Below are 19,954 nucleotides of genomic sequence, written 5' to 3' on the forward strand. Positions count from 1 at the left end.
CAAACTCATGTCCATTGAGTGGGTGATGCCATCCAACCAACTCATCCTCTGTTGTCCCCTTTTCCTCCTGCCTTCTGTCTTTCCTAGCATCAGGGTATTTTCAAATGAGTCAGCTCTTCGCATCAGGTGGCCAGAGTATTGAAGCTTCAGCTTCAACATTAGTCCTTCCAAAGAATATTCAGGACTAATTTCCTTTATGATGGACTGGTTGTATGTCCTTGCAGTCCAAGGGACTCTCAAGAGTCTTCTCCAACACCACAGGTCAAAAGCATCAATTCTTCGGCACTCAGCCTTCTTCACAGTCCAACTCTCACATCCATACATGACAACTGGAAAAACCATAGCCTTGACTAGACAGACCTTTGTTGGCAAAGTAATGTCTCTGCTTTTGAATATGCTGTCTAGGTTGGTCATTACTTTCCTTTCAAGGAGTAAGCGTCTTTTAATTTCATGGCTGCAGTCACCATCTGCAGTGATTTTGGAGCCCCCCCCCAATAAAGTCTGTCACTGTTTCCCCATCTATTTACCATGACGTGATGGGACCAGATGTGTGTATAGGTATAAGTGAATCACGTTGCTGTACCACTAAAATTAGTACAACATTATAAATCAACTATAGCCCAATATAAAATAAAAATTTTTTTAAATGCCCAGATTCTGAAGATTGGCTGCACAACAATGTGAATGTATTTAAGGCTACTGAATAGTACCCTTAACATGACAAATTTTATGTTATATGCATTTTATCAAAATTAAATATTTTTTCATTGCAAAAGAAGCTGAGAGCCCAGGACAGAGGCAGAGACAGATTAACGGACAGAGTTTGCTAGAAGGACCCTCTGCTGCCTTCAAAGAGAGAAAAGTGGAGGCAGATTGACAGACACTCTGTGTGTGTGTGTGTGTGTGTGTGTGTGTGTGTGTGTGTGTGTGTGTGTGTAATCCCCTCCGCCTCTTGCCATCTGACTGAGGAAGTGACCCCCTCTGGCCTGGGCTGATGGTGGAGGTGGGGCTGTAGCTATTACCTTCCCAACTCCAGGAGGCCTGACAGGCAATACTCATGGGCTTTCCCATCCTGGCCTGGCTACCTCCCAGATGGGGGACATCTCCTCTCAGGCCCTCGCCTTTCCCTCTACAAAAATAAGGGACAAAAGAGGACCTATCCTCAGCAGCGGCAGAGCTGGGAGACCCTGAAGTCCTCACCCCATTTCCCCCCTTTTCCAGATAGACAAACTGAGGCCCAAAGCGGGACACTGTGAATGAGGACCTCTGCCTCTCGGTTTGATGGGGCTCTGTAGCCATGCAGGGGAGTGGTCTGAGTGCTTTATCTATATAACCTGGTGAATCCTCACAATCCCCTGTTTCACAGTTGAGGAAACTGAGGTTCCGAGAGGTGTAGTAGGCTTGATCAGGTGGCCTTGACCCGAGATGTCCTGGAGCGGGGCTTGGGTTCCTAGCCGGACACTGAGGCCAGGTCGCGGCGGTGAGAGCACCAGATCCTAGCCACTAGACCGGTGGTCAGTGACAAGGGTCCTGGCCCTTTGGCTCTGCAGAAAATAATTTCCACCAAGACAGAAAGTCGTGACGCAGGTCAAGTATTTATTAAGAGGAAAAAGAGTACAGTATGTGTGGAGAGACACTCGAGGGGACTCAAAGAGAGAGTTCTTGAGTTGCACCTTCGTGCAGTTTGAATTACTTTCATGGGGCATTTCTTCTGGGTTTCCTTTGGCCGATCATTTTGACTGGACTGGTTCACAGTCCGTAGGTGATGCGTCTCAGGATCTTCCCATGTGTGCACACGCATCTCTTAGCCAAGATGAATTCTACCAAAAATGTGCATGGGTAGAGAATACCTGTTGTCGTAACTCCCCTTTGGCCTCCAAGGAGCAATCTCCTGACTTTGAGAAAAAGAAATGTGTGGTCTAGGCAGGGCCTGACCTCCTCTCTTAATTGTCCTGCTATTCTCCTCTTAGAGTTTCAGCCCGCAGGGGATGAATCTTCAATCCCTTTACCCTGGGCAGGAGGGAGGCACGCATCTATCTCTTGCCTTAGGCTGAGCAATGACCTCCCAAGAGATACAGGTCCTAAGCTCTGTAACCTGTGATGTTACCTCATGTGAACCAAGGGTCTCCGCATGTGCGACTAAGTCAGGTAGCTTAAGGTGGGGACATCCCTTATCCTGAAGATCTGAGTGGGTCCTACGTGTAACCACAAGTGTCAACATAGAGGGGGGGCAGGGGAGGCAGGCGACTACAGACAGAGTGAAGGAAACTGGGGTCAGAGAAAGAAGACGTTTTGCTGCTGGCTTTGAAGATGGAGGAAGGGGCCACAAACCAAGGAATCGAAGAGGGGCTGCTCTCGCTACTAAAAAACAGGCAAAGTGATCACTGAGCCCCTACAGTTTCTGGAGGGAGTGCCATCCTGCTAACCCCTTGGTTTGGACCCCTTAGGACTCATTTCAAGGATTTCTTATGTGGTCCAGTGGCTAAGCCTGCCTTCCCAATGCAGGCAGCCCTGTTTCCAACCCCGGTCAGGGAACTAGATCCTGTATCCTGCAACTAAAGATCCTGCATGCTGCAACTAAGACCCAGCGCAGTCCATAAATAAAATATATAACGTATAAATAAATATAAATGAATATATAAATGTGTAATTACATGTAAAAAAAAAACTCATTTCAGACTTTCAACCTCCTGTGCTGTAAGAGAATATATTCCTTTTGCTTTAAAGCAGTATGTTGGTGGTAATTTATTATGGCAACAATAGCAAATGAATACCAGAGGTTATTGGACTTCCCAGGTGGCTCAGTGGTAAAAAAAAAAATCCACCCGCAATGCAGGAGACAGAGACGTGGATTAGAGCTGCTGGAGGTCTAGAAGATCCCCTGGAAGAGGAAATAGCAACCCACTCTAGTATTCTTGCCTGGAGAATCCCATGGACAAAGGCGCCTGGTGAGCTACAGTCTGCAGGGTTGCAAAGAGTGGGGCATGACTTAGGGACTGGGCACATGTGAGAGGTTAAGTTACCTGCCTTTGATGACTTGGAAGTACAGAGTCAGGATCTGGACCCAAGGCTCTGCGGCTCACACTTAAAACTACCATACTGGGTTTGGGTAACTACTGTGCTGTCCTGGTGGGGCAAGAACCAGGGGCAGGGAGCCCCCAGCCTCTTTCCAGACCATCCTCCATTAGTCCTCTTTGCCACGCTTCCCCCTGATTTCATGACATTACAGTGGCTTGGAGAGAGGATGGGAGCCAGAGGAAAAACATTTGCTGCGTTTGTGCAATGAAAGATTTTCCTACCTCTAGCTCTTAGCAGCTTACGTTTCCCCACTTAGGCAACAGTAGCAGAAATAATCATTGTGATCTGAGAGTTAATATTGCTAATAGATTAAAAGCTCCAATCAGGGGCTGAAGGGTGTGCCTATTTAAAAAAAAAAAAAAAGAAGAAGCAAACAAGGAAAAAGATATGCTGAAGTTCTAACTCCCTGTACTCAGAATGTGACCTTATTTGGAAACAAGGATGTTGTTGCTGATGTAATGAGTTAAGATGAGGTCAGAGTGGAGAGGAAAAATAAAAGTGTCAGTCACTCGGTCGTGTCCAACTCCTTTCGACCTCATGGACTGTCGCCCACCAGGCTCTTCTGATCATGCATGGATTTCTCCAAGCAAGAGATACTGGAGTGGGTAGCCATTCCCTTCTCCATGGGATCTTCCTGACTCAGGTGTTGAACCTGGGTCTCCGGCATTGTAGGCAGATTCCTTACTATCTGAGCCACCAGAGAAGACCCGTAGTAGAGTAGGGTGGTCCCCTAATCCAATGTGAATGACGTCTTTATAAGAAGGTGGTCAGGTGACAACAGAGACTCAGGGAGAAGACCCATGTGACGCTGAGAGCAGAGATTGGAGATATAAACTGCCAGCCAAAGACTTCTAGCAAATCACTAGAAGCTGCCAAGAGGCAAGAAAGGATCCCCTGACTGGTTGCGGAGAGAGCACTGTCCTGTTAACACCTCCATTTTGGACTTCCAGCCTCTAGATTGCAAGATAATACATTTCTGCTCTTTCGAGTCACACAGTTTGTGGTACTTTGCTGTGGCAGCCACAGGACATGGATATAGCTCCTGTGAACTGACAAAAAATTAGGAAAGGATGGAAGAAGACACGCAATGGCAAAACCCCCCCGGTAATCCAGTGGTTAAGAATCCAGTGGTTAAGAATCTGCCTGCCAATGCAGGAGATGGGGGTTCAATCCCCAGGTAGGGAAGATCCTCTGGAGGAGGAAATGGTCACCTACTCCAGTATTCTTGCCTGGAGAGTCCCATGGACAGAGGAGCCTGGTGGGCTGCATACAGTCCATGGGGCTGCAAAAGAGTCGGATGCAGCTGAGCACACACAGGATGGTGTCCTGCCACGCCCCTTTCTCCTAAGGTCGGCAAAAATAAAACACCTGGATGATGCACAAAGCTAGGGAGTCTATGGGGAAATGGGCACTCCCCACACTACTGACAGGAGTGTAAACAGACGGGCGTTTGGCAATCGCTGTGAAATTTACAAATGTAGAAAACGTTCCTGATGTTGCAAAAACACTTCACCGCTTCTGGGAACGTGGAACTCTGCACCTATGTTTTTCACCGCAGCCGTTTGTAATTACAGTGAACTGTACAAGAGGTTTGTACCAAACTGTACAAGAGGTATGGAGAAGGAAATGGCAACCCAGTCCAGTGTTCTTGCCTGGAGAGTCCCAGGGATGGGGGAGCCTGGTGGGCTGCCGTCTATGGGGTCGCACAGAGTCGGACACGACTGAAGCGACTCAGCAGCAGCAGCAGCAGTACAAGAGGTATGCTTATCCACCAGGAAAAAGACAGAGGAAATTATGTAATTCAGGTTACCTGATTGTCAGTTGGAAAAATCTAGGGGCAGAATTGTGTGTATCATATACTGTTGTTTGTCTATAAAAGGGGGGTGGGTGCGTGCTCATTTGTGTCCAATTCTTTATGACCTCCCGGACTATAGCCTGCCAGGCTTCTCTGTGGTGCTTTCCAGGCAAGAATACTGGAATGGGTTGCCATTTCCTCCTCCAGGGCATCTTCCCAACCCAGGGATTGAACCTGCATCTCCTGCTTTGGCAGGAGGATTCTTTATCACTCAGCTCCCTGGGAATATTTGCTTGGACATGCATTAGAGAATTGCCCTGAGGTCCCCCACCTCCAGGTTTTAAATTAAGGGCAGGGAGACATGGAAGGGACATTTCCCTGCCCTTCACAATCTTTACTCAGAAAACCTCGACCTGTTTACTCAGCCTCAGTTATCAGCTAACCTTTGAGGAGACTGGCTGCTACTCACGAAGCACCAGGAGCTGCTCCCTCCTCCAAGAACCCCAGGCTCCCTGGGGACTGTTCTCCCTTCTTCCCACCTCTCCTGAACCAAGAGGCTGGGGATCCACCTGGGAAGGAGGTGGCCTCCTCCCTAGACTCGTCTTTGCCACAGCATCCCATCCCATGGAGAGAAGAGACACCACCCCACCCCAGCCTCCTGCCTTTCTCTTTAGGACTGGTACCTTCCCAAGTGGGCTCCTTGACTCTACACCCTGATTGAGGGCCCCGCCCTGGAGCCTGGAAAGCCCAGCAAGGCCTGTGGAGTGACCTTGGACTGGTCCTTTCTCTCTGCTGGGATCTCTCCTCTGAGCCAAGAGGGGAGCCCAACGCCAGCCTTGCCAGGCCCACTGCCAGAAGATGACGGTTACAATGGGGAGCAGATGATGAGGCGATGATACCATCGAGCACCTGTTGTCCTCAGCGTTCTTCTCTGATGCATCAGCTCATTTTATCCTCACGGCAGCCCTATGACATAAGCCCTCCTACGTGCGCTCTTTGACAAATGAGAATACTGAGACTCAGGGGTGTGAAATGTCCAAGATTATCCCGCTTGAGGAGGCAGAACTGGAACCTGAACCCTGGCCTTCTGATTCCTCAGTGCTCACCCTCCTTGGCATGTGGTTTCCTTGAAGCCTGAGCATCGCTAGTGTACATCACCTGTACAGGAATGTAGCCAACAGAGCCTTTCCTGAGGGCCCTGGGTTGATCCCACTTTAGTGTCACCAGGGCAGTGATATATCTCTCTTCTTATCTGCTTAGGGACTGGTGGAGCCCTGAGGGTCTAATCCTTCCTGTGAAGTGTCAGCCAAGCTGTGGTTTCCTAACACCTGATATAGATCCTGGGGGTAGGGCAGGGGTCAGAGCCAGAGCTTGCAGGAAGATGGAACTGCCCGTTGAAGATGATCAATTCTGATTTCAAATCATAAGGGTTTCAGAGGTGAAAGAAATGGACCTCAGTGTTCAACATACCAAGGCCCCAAACGAGAGGGAAGGGGCAGCCCCAGAGTTACTTCTCAAAGGAGAGGCAGGTGGGACTCAAAGCTGGTGAAGAGACATTCCAAGCACTGGGACTGAAAGGCCCTTTGTGGTGGTTGAGATGGATCTTATTCCCATTGAGCAGATATGCAAATCAAGCCTTTCTGCAGAGGTGAGGGCAAGAGAGCAATGTGGGCCTCGTCAGGAGGGGCGCGCTGTCTTCCCTCTCCCCTCTTGGTGGAGCCCAACAGTCAAGTCAGTGGGGCCTGGGTTCAAATCCTGGTTGTGCCAGAATCCTCACCTTGTGGCCTCGAACAAGGGCCTGGACTGTTCTGAGCTTTAGTTTCCTTCTCTGTAAAATGGGGAAACTCAGGGCTGATTGCAACCGTACCAACTGTTGAAATATTGAGACTTTAACCAGATTTGGTTGGTAGAAATCTGCTCTTCCAAGACCCTGGCTGCTCCCCAACTCGTGGTGTATCTGGGTCTTCCTAGACACCCCCAAGTTCTACTAACTAAAACAGAATCACCAGGTTGGTGAAGGGAACCAGGATAGCGCTCTAGTAATGGGGCTGAATTGTTACTGCTGCAGAGCCTGCCCTGGACTGACAGTCAAATATTTTTAAAAGATATTTATTTATTTTTTATTTGGCTGTGTTGGGTCTTAGCTGAGGCATGTGGGCTCAGTGGCTCCTCAGCACGTGGGATCTTAGTTCCCTGACCAGGGATTGAACCTGTGTCCCCTGCACAGCCAGGTAGATTCTTAACTGCTGGACCACCAGGGAAGTCCCTGGTCAAATATTTTGGAATATGCCTCCTAGGGTTAATGATAATGGCTTGTAGGATTATTAGAAGGATCCAGTGAGTTAACGTCTCCCATAAAATGACCAGCAAACCTATTAGTAATAATATTAATAGCAGTAACATGCCAAAAAAAAAACAAACAAAAAAAGGTTGGAGGAGGAAAAAAAGGACAAAAAAGGAAAGAAGAAAACAAAAAACAACAAAAACAGGCCAACTGTCCTTCTTTGGCTTCACTGAATAGCCTCTGGCTTGTCCCGCAGGCCCCTCAGGACTCAGTTTCCCCATCTCCAAGCTCTCTAGGCCCCTCCCCGGCTCCCAGTGGCCAGCTTGGCAGGTGGGACTCTATCTGCCCAGCCTATTTGCTCTCCCTCTTCCGGGGCTGACAGCCTAGACAAGGCCCTTGAATAAAAGGCCAGGGCACCTTGGTCCTTCTTCCTCCTCTCCAGCCAGGATCATGTTCCCGCTCCTCCCCCTTCTAGTGCTCCTGGGAGCTCTGGCAATCCCAGAAGGCAAGCTGCACTGTGTGCGGTTCCTCGGAGAGGGAGGGGGTGACGGGAGTCCCAGTGCCAGCTTCTTGTATCTTGGCTTTTTGTTCGGCAGAGGCAGCTGGATGGGGTGTTTGAGAGCGTAGTTCTGGAGCCAGGCTGCCTGGGCTCAAATCCTGGCATTGCCACTTCTTAGCTGTGTGACCTTGAGCAAGCCACTTAACCTCTCTATGCCTTGGTTCCCCTATCTGTGAAATGAGGATGATAGTGACTCTGCCTCGGGGGGGCTCTTGGGGGCAGGGCATTCACTGAACTACTGTGTTAGAGGGGATAGAAAAGTGCAAAATTAAATAACTTGATACTTCTGGGTTTTCTTTAATAGTAACTTTTTGGTGTTCAACTATCTGTTTTTTTTGTTTGTTTGTTTTTGCAAAAACTCCTATACTGTACTATATTCCAGAAAACTCCTCCCTTACATTTTTGGAACAGTCCCTCAGAGCTATCTAAGAGACTGTATCTTGGGCTTAAGACCTCAGGAATACCCCAAATAAAACATAATTCTAAACTTACAAAAATTTTTGTTTGAAGAGATTTTTAAGAACTTAGAACAACATCAGGCCATAAGTGGCCTTGCCTGAAGGTGAGTTATTAATAATAATTTATTATTCCTTTACCTCACCTGACTATCTTCCCTCTGCTTATGATTCTGCTACCTTTGGTTCAGGATAGATCTTCCCTGGTGATTCAGAGGGTAAAGAATCTGCCTGCAATGTGGGAGACCAGGGTTTGATCCCTGGGTTGGGAAGATTCCCTGGAGAAGGCAATGGCACCCCACTCTAGTACTCTTGCCTGGAGAATCCCATGGACGGAGGAGCCTGGTGGGCTACAGTCCACAGGGTTGCAGAGAGTCGGACACGACTGAGCGACTTCACTTTTCACTTGGCTGCTGCGGGAGAGTAGTGGGGCTGGCTACTCTCATACTGCGGTGTGCAGGCTTTTCACTGTGGTGGCTTCCCTTGGGTGGCACGAGCAGTGTTACCCCACAAGGTCTGGGTGGCACGGGCTCTGGGGTGTCAGGACTTCAGTAGTTTCGGCTCCCCGGCACTAGAGCACAGGCTCAGTAGCTGTGGCACACGGGCTTAGTTGCTGCATGGCATGTGGGATCTTCCCAGACCAGGGATAGAACCCATGTCCCCTGCATTGACAGGTGGATTCTTAACCACTGGACCACACGGGAAGTTCAGGAAATGACTCTCTTATCTGCTCAGTTCTGGACTTGGTGGGGGAGAGGGGGAGATGTTTGGAGAAAGAGTTCCATGGTGAGAATTGGTAGGTTACATGCAGACTGTCCTAAGCTCCAGCTTGGAGATGCTGATTTCAGCTCCCAACCGTTGCCTGCAATGTTTCACCCACCTGGAATGCCATTCACCCACCACCAGGAAAACGTTCGTTGATCTTCTCCCAGCAGCCCTCCCACCACCATTAGCTCTATTGGAAGCACAGAATCTTAGTCACTGGACCGCCAGGGAAGTCCCTCTTAGCTCTTGACTTGGGTGTCTGCGTGTGAGTAAGTGTGTGTGTTCTCCCTTCCTCCTTCTCAAATCTCAAGGTATAATCACCCCTCTCTCCCCACAGGGACTGCCAAGACGTGTCCAGTCTGCCCTTTGCTGGGAAACTGCACGGAGAAAACCTGTCCTCCGGCCCAGGACTCCTGCTGGCTTAGCCAGTTGCAGCTGGGTGGGGGATGGGCCGGCCGGGGTCGGGGGTGGGTAGGGAGGATGGACAAAGTGGGTGGGCAGAGGTTGGAGGAGAGTGGCCTGGACCAGCCCCCTCTGGTCATACCTCGTAGCTCAGCTAGCTCAGGGCTGCTGGGATGGCAGTGGGGAGGTGGGGATTGGGGGGGTGGTCTCAACACCATCTGAAGCCCCAGACTGATCTGTGGGGATTGCTGCAGAGGGGGCAGAGGTCCCGGAGGACTTTGGGGCAGGGAGGTCTCTAACTTCCCATCCTCAATTTCTGTCACCAGCAAATGGGACTATCATCAAGAACGGGTCCTGCGTGGCCCCTGGGGACTGTCGAGAAGCTGTCTACTCCTTGACCTACGGTCCTGGCTTGAGTCTCTGGATCCACACAGCCTGTTGTGAAGACAACTGCAGCAGTGTTACCCCACAAGGTCTGTTGGCCAGGCCCTGGGGGCCACACATCCTGCTGGGGTGTCATGGGAACTTGGCCTTAGTCTCCAGCTCTGCCTGGCTGATTGGGACAAAAGAACCTCAGTTTTCTCATCTGGAAAATGGGTGTGCAATAATTTGTGCCAGAGTGGCAGACGTTGCAAAGCTGACACAGAGTAGACATTCTATAAATTGTAGCTATACTTATGGAGTTATTGTGGGGGGAGGGGGTGGCGCCTAACAGAAGCCCCAGACTCTTCTTTCTCCTTGGGAGAGGGGTTGCCTGAAGGCTAGTCTAACAGAACAAGATATGTCATGATTGGTGATGGGCTCTGGTCTAGGGTAAGGGGAAATGCTCATTTTCTGGTGCTGACTTTGCACTTGCTCAACCTTGACAGTGAGCATCTCCTCACTGGCTTTTTCCAAACTTGGCTCTGAACGGTGATAAAGATCACTTTTTGTTGCTTGGCTGTTTTTCCCAGAGAAGGAGTTTTGAATTTGGCAGGCGTATCAGTGAGGAGACTCTAGACAGCTCCACACTTGGTGCTACTAGCCATCCGTCCAGACCCCTGGGACTTCCCCCCTCCTAAACTGTGCACATCAGCCAAATACAACATCCAGGTCTGAGCTGAGAGCGGGGTGTGCTAGTCAGCATATAAATTGTCAGTTAGGAGTATCACCGCATCAGACAAAGCTCCTATGTGTAAAGAAATGTTGCAGAGACTACTTTAGAATACTTGGAGCAACTGTCTCATTTTTTTCATTCTTTTAAATTTCAAAATAAGCATATACACATATCCATGCTTTTCCAGATTCTTCTACTGATCATTTTTATCTTATTTTTTTGTTCCTTTAAAATGTTTAAATTTTATGTTGGATTTACAACGTTGTGTTAATCTCAGATGAATAACAAAGTGATTCAGTCATACGTACACATATATCTGTTCTTTTTTGGATTCTTCTACTGGTAATCTTAATTTAATTTTTATCTTTTGGCCACGCTACATGACACGTGGAATCTTAATTCCCTGACCAGGGATCGAACCCACACCCTCTGCATTGGCAGCATGGAGTCTTAACCACTGGACCACCTGAGAAGTCCATATTTTTACTTTATTGCTCTTTAAGTTTTTTTTAATATTTTTATATTTCATTTTATATTGCAGTATAGTTAATTTACAATGTTGTGTTAGTTTCAGGGGTACTGGAGTAATTGTCCTTGGTAGGGCTTCCCTGGTGGTTCAGATAGTAAAGAATTCGCCTGCAATTCGGGAGATCTGGGTTCAATTCCTGGGTTGGGAAGACCCCCCTGGAGGAGGACATGGATACCCACTCCAGTATTCTTGCCTGGAGAATCCCCATGGACAGAGAAGCCTTGCGGGCTACAGTCCATGGGGTCTCAAAGGGCCAGATACAACTGGCCTTTGAAGTGATTTAGCATACACGCATGCGAGATGCCCATAGCTGTCTGTAGAAATAAACTGTGAGCCATACCGAGAATGAAAGCTTTTCTAGTAGCCACATTCAAAAGGAGGAAGAAGCAGGCGAAATTAATTTTAAGAATAGATCTTCAGGTACCATATCCAAGCTATTATTTCAACATGGTGATAGTCAATATATAATTATTAATGAGATATTTTTACTTTCTTTTCCCAAATGAAACCTCTGAAAACACACCCTCTAGGGTGTGTTTTATACTCAGAGCACATCCCAAGGGGAACCACCCACAGTTTAAGTATTTAATAACCACGTATAGAGAGAAGCCATCTATTAATCAGCACAGTTCTCTACTTTTCTGTATCTGCCAATGTTTCACTATAAACCCATGTTAAAACAATCTGTGGCTGTTTTGACTAAGGAAAAAAAATATGCTTAAATAGCTTCCTCTTCAATGCTTCAGATCTCTAAGAAAGCTCTGAACACTAATCAGATGGTGGAGAACCTGGAATTAACCAGATGGTGGTGAACTACTCTTTTGTAAAACGCCACAATATTTTAAAATCTAAAATAACAGCATCACCTTTTCATCACATTTGGAATTTGGGGTCTTAGAGGGAGGGCTTTTGTCTGTGTGGCCAATGTCTTGAAAACAGGGCCTGGCACAGGGTAGGTGCTCAAGAAATGTTTGTGGGATGAATGAAAGAACCCTTGGACTTCAGCATGAAGGTTTCCTTAGGACAAATGGAAAGCATGGGGCCAACTCCACCTTTGATTCTGTTCACTGCTCCTTGGAATCAGTCTTCAAGGACCAGGAGGAGGTGTCTCAGACCAGACTGGTCTCACTTTGGAGGAAGATTGTGATGGGTGGAAGAAGCAAGAACTGAAGGTGGGGAAAGGGGGGTGAACGGGGGGGTCTCCCTCAGCCCCATCTCACTCTTATTACAGCCACTCCCACCAGAAGCAAGACCCAAAGCCCAGCCCAACGGGGTGCAGTGCCACTACTCTCCCAGGAATAAGCTGGGCCTGTGTGACTCCCTTTCGGTCATGAACTGCACTGGAAACCAGACGGTGTGCTTCACCCTCAGTGGGACATGGCATGGAGGTAAGGGTTCCCTTCAGGAGGTCAGCTGCCTGGCTGGCCTCCACGCTATCTGCACAAACCAGTGTGGAGGGTCATTTGCACGTGTGTTCTGGTTATTTATTGCTACTTAAACGTCTCTTAGCTGTAGTGTCTTAAAACAATCATTTTATTAACTCTTATGGTTTCTGTAGGTTGGGAATTCAGGAAAAGCTCATCTGGAAAGTTCTGTTCTCTCATATAGATACAGCTAGAGGGCTGCTGGAGCTGACACTGAGGGGCAGCTAGGGGCTTAGTGAGCATCTCGTATGTGCAGAATCTGGGCTTTTCCATGTGTTCTCTCCACATTGGTTACATTGGCGTTCCTTACGTCGTGGCTGCCTTGGGGCTTTTTATACAGTGGCTGGAGCTCCAATAGATTGATTAATGCCGCAAACGAGGCAGCGGTTGGGGCTGGTTGGCCCACCTCTCTCTCCATGTAATCTCAAAGCTTCTCTGTGTGGTTTCTCTTCACTGGGCTTCCTCACATCATGGCCGCCGCCATCTTTACATGGCAGCCGAAGAGTTCAAGAGCAAGTATTCCAGCAAACAAGGTGGCAGCTGCATGGTCTTTTATGACCTAGCCTTGGAATTCACACCCTGTCGTGTCTTCTGTGTTTTATTGATTGAAATCATCACAGAAGTCCATCTGGTTTCGTTGGAGAGGAGGTATAGACCCTGACCTATTGGTCTTAAAGAATTTGCACGTTTTATTTATTTTATTTTTTAAGGTAAAAAATAAGTTTATTATTATTAAGCCTTAGATATGCGTGCTAAGACGCTTTAGTTGTGTTTGATTCTTTGCGACCCTATGGACTGTGTAGCCTGCCAGGCTCCTCTGTCCATGGGCTTCTCCAAGCATGAATACTGGAGTGGGTTGCCATTTCCTACCCCAGGGAAGATTTTTTTTTTTAATGTGTACCATTTTTTAAAAAGTCTTTATTGAATTTGTTACAATATCTCTTCTGTTTTATGTTTTGGTCTTTTGGCAACAAGGCATGTGGAATCTTAGCTCCTCCATCGGAGACTGAAACAGCATCCTCTGCGTTGAAAGGTGGAGTCTTAACCACCAGACCTCCAGGGAAATCCCTGCAGGTGGATTTTTAAATCATCACGTGTTTGCACAGGGCTGGAGCAGAGGCTTTTTGAACAAAAGGCTTGGAACACAACCACAGTGATCGGAGACTAGATTACCTGTGAAGAGTCAGAGAGAGAAGTGGTCTGGGCTTCTGCTGCTAGCAGTCTGGTGGACTGGATGCTCTGCAGGGTCTTTCTGTTAACAGTGGCATGCTCGGAGGGTGGGCGTGAGAGGAACGAGAATGGTAGGAGGGGTCTGCTCTGGTGGAGAGAGGTATTTGTCACTACCACTGTTTAGAAATGCTGGTATATGATGATAATAAAAAGCAGACTGACTTTCGGTTGGTTTTATTGTTTTTAACTGCTCCGCAGGCAATACACTCTAATCTTTTAGCCTGCTTCCAGGATGGATTGCTCCCACCACCCATCCCCCTTGGTTCCACTGTTCACAGATGAACTAGATGCTGTACAAAAGTTTTGCCATGATTTTGGGAGCTTGAGGGAGATTTCCAAGGGTCCCCAAAGAAAACTAAAATGTGAGCAGAAATCAGAAGATCAGTGAGTGAACATGTAATGCACAGTGGTCCTGAGAGCAAATACTTATAACAGCCTGCTTTAACGGACTTCCTTGGTGGTTCTATGTTTAAGACCTCACCTTCCAGTGCAGGAGGTGTGGGTTCGATCCCTGGTCAGGGAACTAAGATCCCACATGCTTCTCAGTGTGGGCAAAAAAAAAGCCTGCTTTAAGTGACTAGATCTTGGGTCCACAGCATGGTTGGAGAACTGACTGTGTAACCCCTATGTAAGTCAGGGATCTTGGAAGGAAGCTGAAATGATCCCAGGTTGGTAGAACCCCTAGCTCTCAGTATTTTGTTGTTCAGTTGCTAAGTCCTGTCTGACTCTTTGTGACCCCATGGACTGCAGCACGCCAGGCTTCCCTGTCCTTCACTGTTTCCCAGAGTTTGCTCAGACTCATGACCATTGAGTTGATAATGCCATCCAACCATCTCATCACGTCTTCCTCTTCTCCTCTTGCCCTCGATCTTTCCTAGCATCAGGGTCTTTTCCAGTGAGTCAGCTGATCTGACTTATCTGACAAAGCACAGGCCAGTTGATCTCAGTATAAGCAAAGGCAAATCCTCTCCAGGGAAAAGCCCCCAGGACTCCCACAGATGACATCAACCCCATGTGAACTCCCAATCCAGAGCCCATGAAACGCACAAGGAAACAAACCACCATGAATGATAGCAGCGGCAACAAATAGCGGATATAGGTCCACAAGGAACTCAGCTATTATAATTAGCAGCCACAGAACATGGTGTAGTTATACGTGACATATATGAAGGAATAAAGTTAGAATCCTTCAAATGAGTGGGCAACAAGAGGTTGTAAGAAATGACCAGATAGATTTGATAATGAATCATACAGAACAATCAAGAGAGCTGGAAACTTTCACACAGAGAAAGACAGACATCAAGGTGAGAAGACTCAAGCTCTGAGCCTCCCCTGCCAGTTTACCTTGTTTCTGCAGGGACCCCCCCCAAACCCTGAAAGGCTGTGCTACACCAGAGATCTGCCACCTGCAAGCGAACACTACTCTGGGCCCGGAAGCATCTGGATTTCATCTCATCACCAAGCCTGAATGCGGCTGTGTGACTCCTACCACCCAGCCAGGTGCTTTGAACACTGACTTCCTGAGACTCTACCCTCTTTGCCCTCTCTGGGTCCCTAATACCCTTCCTGATCTTATGTGTTCCCAAGTATCCCCTCTCCCTACCATCAAGCTCCCAGAAATTGCAATTACTTGTATGTGCGCAGGTGCGAGCTCACACAGATGCACACAGACGCACTCACACCACCTGACACCGGGATGCAGAAAATCCTATTGGCACACATCCACAGACCATCTGCATTTACATCCTAGCACCCAAAACACACCTGCAGAGGAGCCCTACGTCAAAACGAGAACATCCTGTTGTGTAACTGAGATTTGAGATCTAAACTCGGTCTGGAAGAAATCTGATGGTCTTTTCATTTTCTTCACTTCCTGGCTTGTGAAAGAAGACAGATTTGACAACAGCCTTCTTTTGGCTTACCAAAGAACACTCACAATAGTCTTTGTCTTCCAGAAAAGAGAGATGTTAATTGAGATAGTATTTACCAGGTTAACAGTTGTGGGTTTTTTGGTAAAATATCTATTTAATTTATTTGGCTGTGCCAGGTCTTAGCTACAGCATTCAGGATCTTTAGTTGCAGCATGTGGGGTCTAGTTCCCTGACCAGGGATGAAATCCCGGGCCCCCCAGATTGGGAGAGTGGAATCTAAGCCATTGGACCAGCAGCAAAGTCCCAGCAACAGGTTTTTAAGTGACAGCTGAGCAGAATTATAGACTTTTCAGAGGAGCAAAGGTAATTTTCAAACCTGGATTCAGTGTCCCCTCAGCCCTGGGGGCATAGAAAATACTCTTGTTAGAACCTGCACAGCAAAGACAGTCCTGTGATAAAGAAGATATGTTTGCTGAATTTACAGGCAAAGCAGGAACATTCTCACCTTTACTATCTCAGATTACCAGCTGTTAGGCAGTTTACTTTTCAAAACTAATCAGAGGATTAAATGAATGATGACGATGAAGAAAAAAATGGTAGGCTTGAGAGCTAAAATTTACAACGTGGAAAGAGGAAAAGGGCAAACTAGGATTACTGACACCTGGGAGATGGAGCATGGAATTTTTGTGGGTACAGTCCTTGTGGATATATGACACATGTATGCAGGGACACACACAGATGAAGGTTAGTTGTCAGATCCAAGCACATGGACTGGGAAAGAGACAGGTACAAACACACAAATATTAATACACGAAAGTACAAAATATACTCACACACTGAAACACTTAGCTAACATACACATCTGTGCTGCTGCTGCTGCTGCTGCTGCTGCTAAGTCGCTTCAGTTGTGTCCGACTCTGTGCGACCCCATAGACGGCAGCCCACCAGGCTCCCCCGTCCCTGGGATTCTCCAGGCAAGAACATTGGAGTGGGTTGCCATTTCCTTCTCCAATGCATGGAAGTGAAAAGTGAAAGGGAAGTCGCTGAGTCGTGTCCAACTCTTCGTGACCCCATGGACCGCAGCCTACCAGGCTCCTCTGTCCATGGGATTTTCCAGGCAAGAGTACTGGAGCGGGGTGCCATCGCCTTCTCCGACACATCTGTGCACCAACATGTATATCCAAGCACCCTAAACCTTGCTGGAAACACACACTCCCTAGACCAGCCTCCTACACAGACACATGGGCTTCCCAGGTGGCTCAGTGGTAAAGAATCTGCCTAACAATGCAGGAGATGGGGTCCGATTCCTTGGTGGGGAAGATCCTCTGGAGAAGGAAATGGCAACCCACTCTTGTATTCTTGACTGGGCGATCCCATGGACGGAGGAGCCTGGGGGGTTACAGTCCATAGGACTGCAAAATGTCAGGCTCGACTTAGCGACTAAACAACCACAGCAACATAGACACAGAAACACAAAAATGCACATAGACACCCACACACAGAGGGGCTCACGAAAGCAGACACACAAACATTCCTACCTTTCTTCAGACAATTCCAGAACACACAGAGGGCAACAGATGCATGTACAGCCACATGACCACGTGTGCACAGAGAAACAGGCCTGGATGCTCAGACACACAAACTGCATCATCACAGAAGTGCATCCACACAGCACCGTCACTAGCATATAGCTGTGCGCCCAGAAACTGACACACGCGTGTGCACGCGCACACACATCCTCCAGCCAGCTCATCTTCCTCTCCCCCCAGGTCCCTACAGGGTCCGCAGCACGTGCTTCACCTGCTCAGACCTCCACCATTGCAACCCTCTCCCCTGCACTGAAGATAGGAACCACTGCCTTCAGACGGTGGGCATCACAGGTGAGCGCCCCGGGACAGGACGGGGGAGGACAGGCAGAAGCGGGACAGAAGACATCCAAGACCTCCCCTTGCCCTCCTGTGTTTGCTGCTTCAATTCCAGCCATGGCAACGCTTTCCTGGCTATGAAGGACAGAGGTTGGTTGCAACAGAGGATGGGAGTTTAAAACCTGATGCTGCAGTGCCATAGGAATTCCTGAACGGCAAAGCAGCTAAAAATAAAGAAGCTTCACCAGACCGGTAAAGCGTCTGTCTACAATGCAGGAGACCCGGGTTCGATCCCTGGGTCGGGAAGATCCGCTGGAGAAGGAAATGGCAATCCACTCCAGTACTATTGCCTGGAAAATCCCACGGACAGAGGAGCCTGGTAGGCTACAGTCCATGGGGTTGCAAAGAGTTCGGACACGACTGAGCGACTTACTTACTTACCAGACACAAGAAGAGAAATACTCTATAATTCCACTTACATGAAGTATCTAGAATGGCCAAAATCATGGATAAAGAAAGTAGAATGGAGATAGATTCAATTCTGCAAAATGAAAAACTCTAGAGATGTATTACCCGACAATGTAACATAGTGAACACTATTGAACTGCACGCTTAAAACTGGCCAAGAAGGTAAATTTTGTATTATGTATATACATATTTTTACCACAATGATCAAAAGACAGACTTCATGACTTAACAATGATTTGGGGAATTCCCATGCAGTCCAGTGATTTGGACTCAGCACTTTCACAGCAGAGGGTGCCCGTGAAGGTGTGGGTTCAGTCCCTGGTGGGGGAGTGAAGATGGCTCGTATTTGCTTCTCATGAACCCACCCTCCATATCCTTCCAGTCCTAGGTGCAACTAACTCTGCCGCTTGGAGAAACGGTTCCTGTGTGGCCTCCAAGGATTGCACACCTGACAACTCCATCTCTGCCTTGACCTACAGCATTGGTTTTGGCTTCTGGGTCAACACCACCTGTTGCCAAGGCAACTGCCAAGAGCCCAGTCCTCTCGGTGCGCTGCCACCAGAAAGTGGTCAGATGGGAGGCCAAGGAGGTGGTGGGGTGACTTTGGAGGAGAGTTTGCCCTGGATTGAGGAGGGTGGGCACTCAACCCACATTACCAGTCAGGTTGCCCTAAGCCACCTTGACTGCAGCTCCCTGGGAAATCCCATTAAGGTCATGCCCCTGTAGTAGAGCCTGTGAGCACACGAAAGACCCTGGGAGGTCCTGAGAGCCCTCCCGGCTGACATCAGCCCTACATGTCCTGGGGGCCACTCGGGGCCCTGCAGCCCCTCCTTCTACATGCAGTGTCCCAGCAGGGAGACGGAGTGTATCCACGTGAACCTGGTGTCCGAAGCAGGTAAGATGTGTGTTTGTGTGCGAGCACGTGTGCACGAGAGAGTCTGAACACACTGGTTTGGGATACAGGCATGCCTGGGTTTGGGGAGCCCAGTCCCATCATTGACCCTGTGTGGCCCAAGCACCTTCATCTCTTTTAGCCTCATTTTTCTCTTCTGATAAGTGGGGATGCTAGAAGCATACCTCACAGGGTTTGATGAGGATGAAATGAGTTCATGAGAGAGGTGATGCAGTAGAGGGCGGAAAGCAGGACTCTGGGGCCAGGCTGCTTGGGTTCAAATCCTAGCCCTTATGAGCTGGGTGACCCTGGGCAGGGGACTTTCTTTGTCTGTGCCTCAATTTCCCCATCTGATAATCAAAGTCTCTTATCTGTTATGAATATTAAATAAGATAATCCATGCAGCTTCTAGATATGTGCTGTCCAAAAGAAATACAATGTCCATATATGCAAATTAAAAACTTGTACTAGCCTTCCTTGGAGAAGGAAATGGCAATCCACTCCAGTATTCTTGCCTGGAGAATCCCATGGACAGAGAAGCCTAGTAGGTTACAGTCCACGGGGTCACAAAGAGTCGGACATGACTGAGCGACTTCACCTCACCTCACCTCACCTAGCCTTATGCAAAAGGTAAAAGGTGAAATTCATTGAATAATATATTTTCTTCTGGCTTCTCTTTTTTAACTTTAAATTGATTTATTTTTTAATTGAAGGGTAATTGCTTTACAGAATTGTGTTGGTTTCCACCAAACGAATAATATATATTTTAACCCAACTTATCCAACAGTTATCATTTCAACATGCAAATGACATGAGAAATGATAAACGAGATATCTTACATTCATTTTTTTCCTACTAAGTCTTTGAAATTTCACGTGGGTTTTACGCTCATAGCCCATTCCAGTCCAAACCAACCACATGGCAGGGGCTCAAGAGCCACATACAGCTAGTGGCTACTATACTGAATAGCATAATTCTAGAACATAGTAAGGGTTATGTATGGCATGTCAGCAAATCTAAGGCGATGGGAAGACAGGAAGACAGCTGTCTTCCAAAGTGTTCAAAAATATATGCATGTACTCAGGTAGAGAATCTGCCTGCCAAGACAGGAGACTCGGGTTCCATCCCTGGGTTGGGAAGATTCCCTGGAGATGGAAATGGCAATGGCAACCCACTCCAGTGTTCTTGCCTGGGAAATCCTATGGACAGAGGAGCCTGGCGGGCTACAGTCCACAGGGTTG

General features: G+C 48.0%; 1 long non-coding RNA gene across 2 annotated transcripts; it reads left to right on the forward strand.

Annotated features, from left to right (window-relative positions):
- Positions 1-3,620: 3,620 nt before the first annotated feature.
- On the forward strand, positions 3,621-18,389 carry LOC132657696 (uncharacterized). 2 transcript variants are annotated; one of them, XR_009596217.1, is made up of 8 exons: positions 3,621-4,836; positions 9,274-9,375; positions 9,665-9,811; positions 12,195-12,351; positions 14,975-15,117; positions 17,258-17,368; positions 17,469-17,983; positions 18,204-18,389. It is a non-coding gene; the product is annotated as an uncharacterized LOC132657696 (long non-coding RNA). The 2 variants fall into 2 exon arrangements; XR_009596218.1 differs by lacking the exons at positions 14,975-15,117; positions 17,258-17,368; positions 17,469-17,983; positions 18,204-18,389 and adding an exon at positions 13,363-13,783 and having other exon boundaries at positions 12,195-13,035.
- The last annotated feature ends 1,565 nt before the right edge of the window (positions 18,390-19,954 follow it).

The sequence above is a fragment of the Ovis aries genome, chromosome 14 (assembly GCF_016772045.2).
Source record: "Ovis aries strain OAR_USU_Benz2616 breed Rambouillet chromosome 14, ARS-UI_Ramb_v3.0, whole genome shotgun sequence".
NCBI classification, from domain to species: domain Eukaryota; kingdom Metazoa; phylum Chordata; class Mammalia; order Artiodactyla; family Bovidae; genus Ovis; species Ovis aries.